Raw genomic sequence first — 14,838 nt, forward strand, 5'->3', positions numbered from 1 at the left:
CTATTGTGAAAAAAAATCATAAGCATGGACAGTCACCACCCCACAAAACAAACAACAAGCACAGATTTGGTCTATGCAGTTCCCAAAATCCTCTGCCCAGTGCATGATGATGGCAGGAGCTCTGATGATCCCTGGTTCCTTAAGCAGTGTATGCTACAATATCCCACTTTATCTGCTCCCTCTCTTACTTGGGGACACTGCATAGGAAACAATCTAACACATTTGTACTGTGCATTTTTGTTTAGCAGATGTAAGATAAATGATTGCTACTTACTTATGGGATAAATGTAGCCCTAAGCAGTATAAGGGGCTGTGTGGACACAGAAAAGCTGCATTTTCTTTCCCTTTTTAGGGAATGGAATGTTTATTTTTGCCTCTTACCAGAATTTCTTCTTATATCTGCTGTGCCTGGTTTTAGTCTCTTGAAGGAAAACACAAAATCACTGGTCAAGTGCAAGTAACCCATTATTGCAACAGCACATCAAAGAAAAAAAAATAAAGTACATATTTAGAAATAGGCACCTAATGTGCCTTCCATATACTTCATCTGCCACTAACTGCAATGTGAGTGTATAAAACATCCACCTGCACACAGCTACCAACTTAGTCCACAAGAGATTTATTTGTATTTATTTGCTGGCATGATCTAGTCCAGGGCGTGCATGTTTTTTCATGAGGGTGGGTGATACAGGGAGATTACTAAGGCTCTACCAGAAGTCAAATGCTTCTCACACGACACTTGTTTTACATTGATTTAAGTGGAATTATCCAGTTCAGACACAAAATCTGTGTTTTTAAGCTAGCATGAATTTGGATCATTTTGCCTGCAAAGAAACCTGTAATTCAGAATCCATGCTTGGCAATTTCAGTTTAGAATTCAACCCTATTTTTTTCTAGACATCATGAGAAAACCCACAGGAAACAGAACATTCTTATAATATTCACCTTTTTTTTTTTTTCTTCTTTCTTTTTCAGAAATAAATTAATGTTGACATAGAAAAATATTCCCATGAATACCTCAAATTACCAGCTGTGAGGTTCAAATGGCTGCCTGGCTTTAAGGCTTAATTATAAGTAGACTAATGTTCTTCTACAGAAGTACTCATTTAAAAAAGAAAGAAAACCTCTTAAACTTTCCAGTCAGGATTGGTCTGAATCCCCACTGATACGAAAGTAAAGATCATGAACTCTTTTTAATCAGAATCTCTTCGTTCTTTTCGTTTTTAAGATTAATTTGACTTATTCATCAAAGTCTCCAGAAAAAGTGCTCTCACCCCCAATTTACTAATCCTTTTAGCCTGTTCTGGAAGGATCAGAGTGTGATTGGCTCCACTGAAATCAATGGGACCACTGATAGAGAGTTTTATCTGTATGTTAAAATGCTTTGCTAATGAGGATCAGAGAGCCTGGCACTTTGCAGAATCAAGCACAGAAAATGCTAATGGTAAACTTCGTACAAATGAATGCTGCCATTGACTAAGTGCCCTTTAAACTAAATTGTGTTTCAATAATAGCTACGATGTGCTGCTGCTGCAGAAGGGAAGGTCCCACAATGCAGACCTCAAGAACTGACACAGAGCGATTGTGAGAGCAAATCAATGCAAAGAGAGGGCTCCTTGGAGTAAAGAAGCAGATAACTTTCCACACTTGTCTGTGGGAGTAACAGAAGGATATTTAACAGTCTATGGAGAACTGGATGAATGCACACTGATGTACCCAGAAATCTCTCATTAAAAATGCAACATGCAGCTTCATTTGCAGCATGTCATAATGGATTTGTTTTTGTTTTTGTTTTCCCTCAAAATCCTCCTCCCTCCAATCACCTACAGTCACCTAATTTATAGAATTCACTCAGGAGTTGTCAGAAGAGGGCTACTTTTCCAAACCACAGAAAGTCACAAAATGCTGGGAAAAGTCTGATGACGCAGAAACACAAACATATTATTTCTTGCAATTTCTGGCAATGACTTGCTTAGGTGGTAGATACAGCCCTAATCAGTATAATTAGTTTTGTAAATACAGGCAAGCTGCTCTTGCTTTCCTAATTTATGGAATGGCCTTTTTTTTGTTGTTGTTGTTGTTGTTGTTATGGTGAAGAGAACTTACAAGCTATTTTACAGGTGACAACAGACAGGGATGGCTACCTACATTTAACTACTGGCAGTTAGCAATTACCTGGTGATGGCAAACATGTACAGCTAAGAGAAGAGTTGGGAGAAAGGGGACTCTTGGATGTATTTCTCTGGTGATGCACTCACTGTTCCAGCTGGCAAGTAGTGCACTTTCCAACCCAGGTTTCTGTAATGACTGCTTACCTACTGTGTAACTTGTCTGCTTTCTGCCTGACAGCTGTATCAAACTCTGTACAGGACCAAGAATGTGCTCATTTTACATTTCTGCTTGTCCAAGCAAAATATTGAGCCCCAGGGGGGCTTAGGACCCAATACTGCAAATCAGTGTGACTACGCATCGCATCTGTAAGACTTGCAAAATGAGACCTTTAAAATCCTTCTGTGTGCAAGTCTCTGATCTTGATGCTGTAATAAGTAGTTCCTTACAAAGTCTCTCAATTACAGTTGGTTATATTGTAACTCTATGAATCATTCACTCAGATTTTCCTAATCTATATTTAACCTTTTTTTTTTTTTTTTTAATTTACTTACTAAATGGCCATCTCTACATCAGTCAGCAGCAATTATATCAATGGTTTGTGGGGGTTTGGTGTGAGACCAGCAATACTACTTTTTCCCCCAGTTCAGTAAGGAAATGACAGTGATTGCTCTCCCTGTAAATAACACAAACAAGGCACAAAGCCAGACACTGGCTAATAAACTAAACCAAATCCCATTAAGAAACCTAAAAAAAAAAAAAAGGAGGGGGCGGAGCTAAAATTACCAACTAGCTTTTCACATTTAGAAGCATAACCACAGAAATTTTACACCCTTCATGGGGCTTATGTCTGACACAGCTGTTTGCTCAGTTCAGCAACAGTGAAGCTTTACAAGAAAAATGTATATAAACAGCAAGTTCCAAGAGAAACATTATTAAGGAAATATGAAGCAGAAAAAAGTCTGGAAATTTACATTTGATTAGACATTTATTTATAGACAAAATTTGCAAGAAATGCCAGTTATGTTTGGATTTCCTCTGTACTTTCCCTATGGAAACAGAAAAGAATATTACCAGGGATTCTTACAACAAAAACTGATACTTCTTTGGAATACCAGTGTCTGGATTTTGGGGAGTGCCTTTAGGGTGTTTTGTTTGTTTGTTTATTGTTGCTGTTTTTTTTATATTCTACTCCAAGAAAAAAAAAAAAAAAAAAAAAAGAAAAACAGTTTTTTATGACCTATTATTCCTTACTATATCACCAGGAAAAATTGGTTTAAAATATTAATCATAAAAACATATTAATGATCATTTTGCAAATTAAGTTTTTAATTGGAGGCTATCCTTGGGTGCAGATTGTGTTTAGATGAGACTTTGAGGTAAGAACACATAAATTCTCCCATATATTTGAATGAAATTTTGGCTGAAAAGGAGAAGGGTTGTGGATATTGGATACAAAAGCCTCAGACTCAACACACTGCTTTTGAGTCAATTCCTTGTCAATATAAAGGAAACTTTTCAACTAACATGGGCATTTTTTGCTGACCTGGCAGTTGTTTTGAAAAACAGAAGCATATGGATCACTGTTTAATTTGTTTAACCCATGAAAAGCTGAGATTTTCTGGAGAAAACCTTTCCTCTTCCCAGGAAGAGTTACCATGCATTTTGGTAAGGCTCTTTGGAGAAAAGTGGAAGAGAGGAGCTTTTCAAGTTTTTTTTAGGTAGTGTCTTGGGAAAGCAAAAAATGGCATGATAAAGTCACCTTTCAATAGGAGGAAAAACTTTTCTTGCTACAATCCTATGAAAAAAAAAAAGTCAAAGAAACTTTCAGACTGATCAACCACACAAAAGCCTTGGTCAGGGTGTTACCCTATGGCAGTCTCCTGTGAGCAAGGCCTCACGTGTGACCAGCATCTCTGGGCAGTGTCAGCATCAGTTCAACACAGGCTGCTGCAGAAAGCAGCACTGCTCACCATCGATGCCTGGCCAGGGGAGGAGGAGGAGAAGGTAAAGAAAGAAGAGGAGGCCTGTCCATCTGCCTCATGTCCCTAGCAGCGGCAGGGACAGTGTTTGACCAATTCTTCTTGGTCCCCAGAGGATTCGCAGCAGCAGTTTCTGGCACAGGTGGACAAAAGCTCACACAGTGTGCACTGGGCTGAGCAGCAAAGGCCAGCCCATGTTCACAAAGGTATAGGTTCAGTCCCAAAATGTCTGAAACATCTATGATTAAAGTTACTTGACAAAGCAGAACATAATCATTATTTCCATTCTTGCTAAGCCACAGTGGAGTTCATTTCTGGTAAGCTGTTAGATTCGCATCAGAAGAAATGCACTGTTCCACTGGGACCTATTGCTGTAGGAAAAAACTTTTTGGTCTTTAAACCTCCTTGTCTCATCTGTGGTTTCTTAAAAGCAGCTCTGTGAAAACAGCTGAGGGAAAGAGATGCAGGAGGTGGTCTGTGTTTGCTGTCTGCAGGGACTGATGTCCAGCACTCACCACAAAACTGGACAACATTGGCTGTACTCATGCACAGCTGCTGTCACAGGGTTTCCCTCTTGTGTGTCCATAGGGGCACCTTAGGCCTAAGGCTGCCACTTTCCTGCAGCAAAAGCTTGTGGTCCTGCCTGGCCACTGGCATCCCTCTTGTTGCCCATCAGGGAGGGCACCTGAGGAGGACCCCCTTAAATTTACCTCTGTACTATTCCACTTCAGGAGGAACAATGGGGTTTCCAGGCAACTTTTGCAAAAGCAAGTAACATTTACACAAAACAAGAGCATTTTGTAGGAAACCACAGCCCTGGATGATAAGCAGACAGGTAGCTCTTCCCAGCAGCCACACACCTTCCTCCACTGCACCAACAACCCTGACAGCAGGAGCCCTGGCAGCAGGAGCTGCCCCCAGCAGCTCTCTTCACACACAAGCTCACTCTGCTTTATAGACTGAATCTGTCTCTGAGAAGAGAAACTGATTATTGGGATCTTTGGTGGTCAAGGATGCCAAAGCAGTCAGAGCAATGGGTTTTCAAACCAGGGGAAAGAAGTTTCCAAAGGCTTGTTACTGATACTGTTTCCATGCAGAGAGCTTGGAAAGGGAGAAAGGGCATGACTACCAGCCCCTTCTCCTGCACTGTCCTTTGCTTCTCCAGAAAGTGCACAAAGGCAGCTGTTAGTGAGCCTGTCAGTAAAGGTCAGAGTAGTACAATAGCCCTGAAGCCCTCTGTGCGTTTGGCATCTGGTCACAACTACTACCATACTGGCAATGCCTTCTCATCTTGATCCATCAGCATGGCTACAAGCTCCTGGCAGGGGTTCAGCTTGTGCTGCTGTTTTCTGTTTTTAATTTAGAGCAGTTGCTCCACTACAGTAGTCTCACTGGGGATGCTTTAACTGCAAGAGTTTTTGGCCACAGATGGGTTGTCTCCTCACCCTCCCTCTTTGAGTCCCAAGATCCTGACATCATGTACCAATTACACCAGATTTTCTGTTTGTTCCAAGCACAACCATGTGGGCTTGTTTTCTCTCACAGTGACCTCACAGATGCTTATGCACTTTTCAAGTATTCTTTCTGCTTGTTCCAAACACAGCCTTGTAGGCTTGTGAACAATCCACCAATTCCAATGAGCAATTGTTCAAACCACTCACATCTCCCTTTCACACTGTTCATTATATCATTTTGACACTTCTTTAACTGCTGACATAAAGGGTCCCAGATTGTAGTCTATTATCTCTGCTTTTACTTGCAAGAGCTCTTTCAAAAATGCTGTGTGATTCTTATTAGCCGGTACACTTGAGCAGAACTCAAGTAAGATTTAGGTACAAGATACTCCGCTGTGAATTTCTGAACTGTAAAGAATTATTTTAGAAAAGCCTTTCTTTTATTCTTTGGCACCCTAAATCAGTTTCCATTGTTCCATAGGGAATATCAAAGACAAGAACCAGGTAAAGCAGAAATCATCAGGCATGTATTTGCTGACTGCGCTCACCTCCCTCGCTATGAGTTCTGCCCCTTTCATCCATCATGTTTCCCCAGGATCAAACACAGAGGAAAGTGCTGCAACTGCTCCTTCAGCCCAGCTGTTTCTTCTGGCAGAGTGTAGCGCAGGGCTGCCTTTCCTCAGAAAAAGAGGAATGAAATCTTGCTCCTACAGTATTCCCTTGAGTTATGCTGCTTATTTACATTGTTGATGTGTGCCATGGATGCACTGGGGTGTGCCCAAGGCGTGTCACTAGCTCTGCCCCCTCTGTTCTGCACTGGCCACATTACACCTCGGCGTGCCTACAGCCAGCTGACTGACCCCCAGTCCACGCTGCAGTGGCTCTTTTTTGAAGGAAAAGCCATCAGATTTGCACCCCTGACCAAGCTGTTGGCTCATAGGCCACAGAGCAAGCAATGGGATGACAGCCGTGGCCCAGGAAGAGAGAGGACAAGCAAGCCTCGGGGCTGGGGCCTGTCAGAGAGCAGAGCAGGCTGGCTTGGATATTGTGGGGTCAGGGCGAGCAGTGGGGTCCTGGGCCAGGCCACATCACATCACCACCCCTAGGGAAAGAAAAAACCCATCCGGCAGCCTCCTGGAGTGCGTCTGCAAACCACAGGGGTGCGCTCAGTAAGAGATTATAAAAGCAAAGCTTTTCTACTGCACGGATCTGCTTTCTCAGCATCTGCCAAATCACTTGGCCTACTACATTACCCAAAAAAATTGCTCATCTGCCTAAGTACTTGTCTGTTTCTCCCAGCTACATCAGATCAACTAATAAAATGTAACCTTTGCCCACAGCATTGTCCCTCCAGTAAAAGTTGTAAATGTGCTTGGCCTAGACAAATTACATTTACTCTGATGTTCACCCAGGCCCTTGCTTTTGCAAAGACTGAAATATTATTTAGTGTTGAAATATTTGAGATATTTGTTTGGTTTCACTGGCTTCAAAAGTTGAACTCCCGTGAGTTCAGTTTCCTGCTTTTTGTAAGCTTAGTGTTTTTATAGTTCTTGTGTATTCCAGGATCATTAGGACAATTGGCAGACTCCTGGTGGAGTGATCACTGCTCTCACATCAAAAAACACAAACGGTACTACTAACAGACCAGGTTTGTGTCTAGATCCAGGCCTTGAAATAGCTGGCTACACGAACTGCCTAAAGGTATGCTAATCAGATCCTGATGGGTGCTAACAGTAACCCGGAAGAAGGGTGCCCAAGCAAGCCAGCCTCGCTACACCATCACTTTTGAAAAGCTGCTGACAGTCACTGGCTCCTGACTTGTTTATTGTTGGCAGTCCCTTAGTTGCTGCCATGTTTACTCAATGGCTACTCTCGAGTAATCCACTCTAAGTGAGAAAGCAGCCACAGTGACTCATTTTCTGTCTCAGCAAGACTCATCCTGGACCAGGAGCATGTAACAGTGAAGATTCAGCATCTGCAACCACAAAACCTGCAGCCAAGGAACATATCTATTGATCTTGAACATAACAAACACCAGGACCACTGCTAATACTTCCTGAAGCTCTGCAAAACTGCATCCAACAGTTATCCACTTCAAAGATCAGTATCTGTGGCTTCAGTTTACCAGGGATGCCTCTACTCCTACAGTCCTGTACACGAATCTTGTCTGGCAGTCAGCTGGTTGCAATTGAGGATGTTTGTGAATGTGTACAGACTGACTGAGCCAAAATCCACAAAATCAGAGAACGAGAGTTTTCAAGGGATTATCAAAATAGCTTCAGGTTAGATAACTGTGAGCACACGCACATTTTACATAAATGGAAAGTAGTTGTACAGTTAATCCTGAAACGCATATTTGCCATTTGAACTTTAAATATAACCTGCTGTACAATTACGTTCTTTGGGTATCAAATCCCCTATGTTCAGAGATGTTTAACAATGTATTTTTCATTCAAATATAGAGCATGGGGGTTCTGGTCACAATCCTGCTCCTGCAAGGGAGCTCCTTTCCAAGAACTCGAGTAATGTTTTCTGGCTGAGTACCCTGAAACTGTTAAAACTGGGAAAATTAAGCTAAAGTTGGATTTAACAGCCCAGGAAGACTGGAATTCAACCTGTCAGTGCTGCTGCAATCTTTGGTTGGTTTTGGTTGTGTGTTTGTTTTTTTGTTGTTTTTGTTGTTGTTGTTGTTGTTGTTGTTGTTGTTGTTTGTTTGTTTGTTTTGTTTGGTTGGTTTGGTTTGTTTTTTTTTTTTTTGTTTGTTTGTTTGTTAGTTTTTGTTTGTTTGTTTGCTTGTTTTGGTTTTTGTTCGTTAGTTTGTTTGCATGTCTGTTTTTTTCCTCCTCAATTATTACTCTCTATTCCTTTTTGTTAAGGGAATAGCTTTAAAAATATGAAACACTGCACATCAAAATGCATGACTGAAAGCTTGCCATGTTTTTTTTTTCGCGAAACTCGGATGTATTTATGAACCCTAGGATGACTTTCCAAATTTTACAGGGATTGTAAACAATTGTACATTTATAAATTCCCTGCTGGTCTCAAAATTCAGAAGACCCCAGAACATTTTGCAGGATGGTGCGGTCCTCTGTGGCAGGGGCTGGTGCCCTATGACTACATCCCTTTTGCCTCTGTGGTTTCAGTCTCCAGTGCCACTAGAAGGAGACTCAGTCAGAGAACTTTGGCTCCCAGTGAGACATTTGGATTTTCCAGAAACACATTCATAAGCATCACTTGGTACCAAAATCAAAAGACACTTCCTTGTGCAAACTCCAGTCTGAGGGAACAGGAAGAAATGTATGCCAATGAATGTTCAGAAATTTAGGAGATTTAGGAACAGAGCCAGTGTTTTGCTTTCCACAAGGTATCTAATTACTGACCCTAGCCAATAAAGGTCTGCTACATTTGTTGTTTCTTGGGGTTTCTATTTTAATTAAAACAGTTAATCAAATTCTTCATTGGGACAGCATCTAACTGAGTGAATCCCCTGATATCTGAAGTCCACTCAGGCCACCAGTCATCACCCAAAACACGCAGAGGACTCTGCCATCTGTCTGACCCCCTCCACTCACACATTTGTCATGTCATGGTGGCCCCTGTGCTTCCTCTGTCTTGGTGATGACCAAGTGTGAATTCTTTCCACCAGTCCCTTCTCACACTCCTCCAGCTGCCCAGGGGCACCTGTCATCACAGATGCTCAGGCTTTCAGGCTTTATTCTTGACAGAGGCCCCAAATATTTCCCTTTCTTTCTGTAGAGATGACTTTGGAAATGAAATGCTGAAACTTTTGGTGAATTTTAGCACACTCTTACTGCAACTTCATTCCATGAATAGCCAGTATTAATTATTCCGAGGCAATTGTTTACAAGGGTATTTAGCATATGTCATCTGAGCTGTAACACAGAAATAACACATGAGAGATATACTGGTCATTAGAAAAAAAAATATCATGCTGGTCCTGCCAGTTCACAACACCACTTCCTTCAGGATATCCTCACTGAATCTTATTTCACAACAAAAAAGTTTGGCAAAACTTTCCAAAGTATTGGAGTTTATGGGTCCTTGTTAGAGTTTTATTTTCCCCTAGCAGACAATTAAAGCTAATTGGCCTCATTCTACCTACTTGACACCTTAAGTATCCTAGGGTGGTCACACAGATTAGTGAAGTTGAGGTGATCCATAAAACACCTTTCAGGTGACCCTACCTTGGTGCACCTAGGCTGCCAAACCTCACCAGACACTGAGCACCAGTCACAGGGAACAGTTCTCTTGCAAGTGTGCACCTGATTTATTGCTCAAAATATAATAAAAGAACTGTGACTGGCTCCCACAGATCCAACCCTGCATCCACCCACTCTGGTGGAACCTGACTGTGGTCACAGATGGACACTTGATAAAGAATTAAGTGCAAAACGAGCTTATTTAGATACTTCTGCCTGTGCCCTCCCAGTCTCAGCCACTTTTTAGTTTGGAAGACTTGCTGAGCTGGTTATGGTATCAACTGTATCAACAGATGAGCCCGTGCTCAACTTAGCAGCATGTGCTCTGTACACATTCTAAATCAAAATAAACCATGTATATAATAAACTCTACAGAAATTATTTTGCTCTACGTGCCAAGCTTTGTGTGGTCTTTTTAAAAGCAGTCCGTAGTCTAGTTTTACTAAGAAAGCCAATTTCTGAGTGTTGTATTTGCCATAAAATGTAGTTCAGAAGTCACTTGAGACAATAATATTGGAATATTTGAAGGTGTTAGAAAAGTTCATAAACAAATGCAAACAAACACATTCATCACCGGTCCCAACACATTTTCTGTATTTTTTAGTCTCCCCAGGAACAGTGAATTCTGTACTGGAAAAGTATTTTATGCAAACATAATACATTTTGGGGGAAAATGAAGCCAAAAGCTAGCATCTGGCACATGCAAGTGCTCCAATACATTGCTTTCTGCTCTTGACAACGCCGGCTGGAGCTCTGGTGTGTCTGGCTGGTCACTGACAGTGACTCACTTCTTTGTTTCTGATGTCAAGAAACAGATTTTCAAGTCTCAAACTGTCCCGGCAGCTGATCCCAAAAGGGAAAGAGGTTTTGCCTGTTGCCCTGCAGAGTCGGAAACTTGTGCTGCCTGCAGAGAAATCTCATTGTTTACTGAAGACTTTTGTAGCCGTGTTTGCCTAAGAAATATCAATGGGCATCTTGGGGATTATGGAGGCAATTTACTAATTATTAAATGTTAACAAGTGATGAGACTAACTCCACAATTTCATTTCAGGTTCAACTTTCACATATACCGAAAACCCTGCTGCAGGCCATCTCTCAAAAGTGAAGGTGTAGAATTGTCTTTTCCAGTCACTGCTCCAAGCTATAAACCCAAATAACATTGACAGCTGCTCTGCAACTCACATACAAGAAATATTTGTCAACATGTTATCAACTTCCTTACGCTGTGCCCAGACTCTCCCTTTACTGTTGAGCAAGAGAAAAGACCATTTCCACAGCACAGCAGGAGTGAAATTCCCACTTTTTCTGCTCCTTCTCCAAACCTCAAAAACTCAGATTAAACTAGGCCACAAGAACAGCTGCTTGCCAAGTTTTATCTTGGAAAACAAGGAAAATATTTATGACTGTTGGGAACTTGGAAAAAAAAAAAAAAAAAAAAAAAGTCAACTTTTCAATGTGTGATACTGAAGTAACCCCAAGTACTGAGCCAGAATTCGTATAACTGGAGTACTCTGAAAAAGGAAAACACAAGATCTCAAACACCAGCCTTCAAAGTCTAGTCTCTAACACTACCAAGAGGCTGATCTAAGCTGACCTAGTATATGAAAGCGATCTAGGGCCAAAACTCTTCACATTCAGAACTTAGGTAGATGTTATTTCATAAGACTACTGCTAATAAACAGGTTTTTTTTTAATTTTCAGTTAAAAAGTGTTAATGAAGGTGGGAAATGAATAAGGTACATTATGTAAATAGTTAACTAATTTTTCTGTAGTGCACATCAGATTTTTAAGAAGGAAAAAATGTACAAAAAGCTGTAGAGAGCAATGGATACAGCATGCAACACACACACAAATACAAGCAGAGATATTTCCTTGCTTTTAAAAGTGTTCTACTTTCTTTTCCATAGGAATTTATTTTCACAGGATTTTAAAAAATCTGCTTAAAAAAAAAAAAATCAGAGTTTTCAATACCTTTACATTTTGAAAATAAAGAAATTATTTCCTTGTTATGGCTCAGATTATTTGTATCAGAGAAAAGCAAAGTATAAGACTATTAACAGTCAGGAAACTGGCCTCAAGGAATACCCGTGGTTGTCCTTGAAACCCTCTGGGGAGGAAAATGGTTCTGCTTTCCAGCTGTTCTCAGGAAAATGCAGATTGGTTCCAACAGGAGAAGCATACAAGGAATATTAAACCTGCCTTCCTCCTCCACATCTCTGTGCCACGTGAAACCCAGTTAGGAGAGAATTAAACTCGCAGTGCCTCACTGAAAACAAATCTAACTGTGTAACCCAGCATCCACACAGCTATGTCATGACAGAATAAACATGTAGGTACTTCTTTGTATCTCCCTGTGTAAGTACCTCAGTAATATGCAAGGGCTTAATTTCTGTATCAGGTACAAGAGCAGAAAGGTAAAGGTGTCAACTCAAAGTTTTGTTTATCACTGCCCAAGGGACTGATGATGGACCACTGGATAGGAACTGTTAGCACAAGCTAAATTATCTCTTGCATTAAGCTGTGTCTGCCTGCCATAGGGTGCCATGAGAAAACAACATATGGCAAAGAGGTCTGCAAATACGCAGGTGGAATGCAGGCAGCTACCAAAATGCTCCGCACCTCTGTGTAGATCTCTTGGCATTTAGCAATTTTTCTTTGGCATGGAGGAAATGTGTCACAAGAGTTGCTGGCAATCCCATATGAACAGGAAAGGAGTCCCTCCAGTGCAGGATCTGAGGCAGACATGCATTCCCTACTGACTAATTCTTGTGGTTGCCACAACTGATGATGGCTCTCCCCAGTAGGCACACAACTACACAAGACAGTGAGCGAGTTTGCTGTTGCTAGTGTGATCTGCACAAATGCAGCTTCTCCCATCAGGGTAATTACCTTCTTTACTGGCTTGCTGAATCCCCAGGATATAGAAAATTCTCCACGTCTAAATTTCCTGTTTCTTCTAGGCATATTTTCCCTCTGAAATGTATTTCCTTTCTTATCAGGGAGAAAAGAAATACAGAAGTTTGAAGGACAATAAAAAGGTTTAGAAAATCCTCCTTTTTGAAAAGCAAATATGGAGCACTTTTTTAAAGATAATAGTCCTCCTTTGGGGAGTATAGTATTGAGTTTCTGGATACATCACTTGAGATTAACCAAACTGGGCACAGTTTGACAGTGTTTGCTTACTATTATCATTTATTTTTCCTGCAGAAGCAACAATGAGGAAGATTCCATAGCTTGAATTTTCAAATAAAATCTAACCTCACCTTTCTGAATGTCCTTCCACAACAGCTCAGGCAGAGTTAACCACTAGAACTCATCATCAGGATGGTCTTTTAAAAAATATTAATTGAAAAGGTGAAGTATACTCTCTGCTCCAGGATAGCCAAAACTTTGATATCAGTTTGTATATTGTGCATTGGTACAAGTGCTGCCATAAAATTACAATTGTTGGCAGCAACATACGGAAACCCAGGCAACAAACCATGCAAACAGACAATAATCTGAGTAACGAAGTATGTAAATAAACAGAAAGTGATTTCCACTTCAACCAAGCTGTACTTATCAGACAGACCTGTTTTACTGCACTTCTTTGCCAGCTGTGAAAGAAAAATGGGGGCAAAACTGAGTACAAAACTATAAAATTCAGTGACTATTCAAAATAAGTTAAATGTTTATTATGACTTTCATAACTAGCTGGCCTTAGTTAACCTCTGAAAATTGTCAGATATTGAGTACAATCTTTGACATTAAGTATAAACATAGTTGCAGAGTAAGCTGCTGGAGCAGGGGAAAATAGCAATTAATATAGAGTACTTCACTACAGTTGGATTTCAAAATCAATTAATTTAATTAATGTTAGTTGAAAACTCAAAATATGTGTGACCACTGTAAACAACCACAATATCAGCTATTTGGAGAAATACTTATGTCATTAGTTTGACCAGGGAATGAGTTCACATACTTAACTCCAGAATAGCAGTGTGGAGTTGAACATCCTATTTCAAGCTTGTTTCTGATGCTTGCTGAAGATGTCATAGAGTGGATCCATCTCTCCCCATCCTCAAATTATCGCTCTTTGGCTATGTACATGTACGCTTGCAGACACCAGGCTATATTATAAATTAAAGATGGTGGGCAGCAGATGCAACTGGACTGGACTGGACATTTCATAACTTATAAAATTTTCTCAACTTTCTGGTAAAATCTTAAGTTTTGTCCTTTGGCAACTCACATCCAGAAAATGTTGAAGGAGCTAAAGAAATTGTAAAGCAGAGCCATGGCTGTAGATTAAGTTTAAATACTTCATGGTGGATACCAATTCCTATTTGACCTGAACTTCTTCTTCAGCATCCCTCTCAATGTATTTACTGTAATCTAAATATCTAACATGTTCAAGACTTGGGACAATGCCTGTCACTCTACACCCTCTTCAGTGTCCCTGCAGGGCTGTATTTCTTGTGGCTTTCAGGTAGCCCAATGGCTAACAGTGACCATAGGAGCACTAATGGAAACCCTGCAGCAGGTTTCCCACGCACATCTTGTAACCCCCTCAGCAACACGTAGAATGACAAGTAAAATGTACAGGGAGAACTGATTTCACCCAGACACACCATGCAGGTACAGCTTGCAAGGATATCTTTGCAGAAGATCTGACAGGCTGCCTTCTTCCATCAGCCTAGAGCAAAGCATTATTATAAGCACCATTCAGACTACCACCTTCCTCTCTCAGGGAGTTTCTTGTAGTCCAGTATGGACCATACATATGCTGTACAAACTAGGATGGTACAAGAACCAGATCAGGAAAGGCCTCAAGAGGGAACTTCATCTAGAGCAGTTGTCCAGCAGGCAGCAATAGAATTTTCCAGCCAGTTTCAAAGATTCAGTTTTGTTTTCTTTCCATAGAACAATTTGAATGTTTTCAAACCATGGACTTAGTCTGAAACTTCCACTGCTCTGGGCTTCCACAGCTTAAGCTCTTCCTCTGTCTTGCACTTTGTCCCTCTCTTACAAGTAGGAAATTTCTCTCAAGAATAGTGGACTAACTTGGGAGTTGACTAATGGCATAGCAGTGAA

The 14,838-nt window shown here is 40.8% G+C and overlaps 1 protein-coding gene across 2 annotated transcripts in view; it reads right to left on the reverse strand.

Moving 5' to 3' along the window:
• MAMDC2 (MAM domain containing 2) overlaps window positions 1-14,838 on the reverse strand; it is a 64,799-nt gene that overhangs the window by 33,231 nt on the left and 16,730 nt on the right. The gene's annotated exons all lie outside the window — the stretch shown is intronic.

The sequence above is a fragment of the Aythya fuligula genome, chromosome Z (assembly GCF_009819795.1).
Source record: "Aythya fuligula isolate bAytFul2 chromosome Z, bAytFul2.pri, whole genome shotgun sequence".
Classification (NCBI taxonomy): Eukaryota; Metazoa; Chordata; class Aves; order Anseriformes; family Anatidae; genus Aythya; species Aythya fuligula.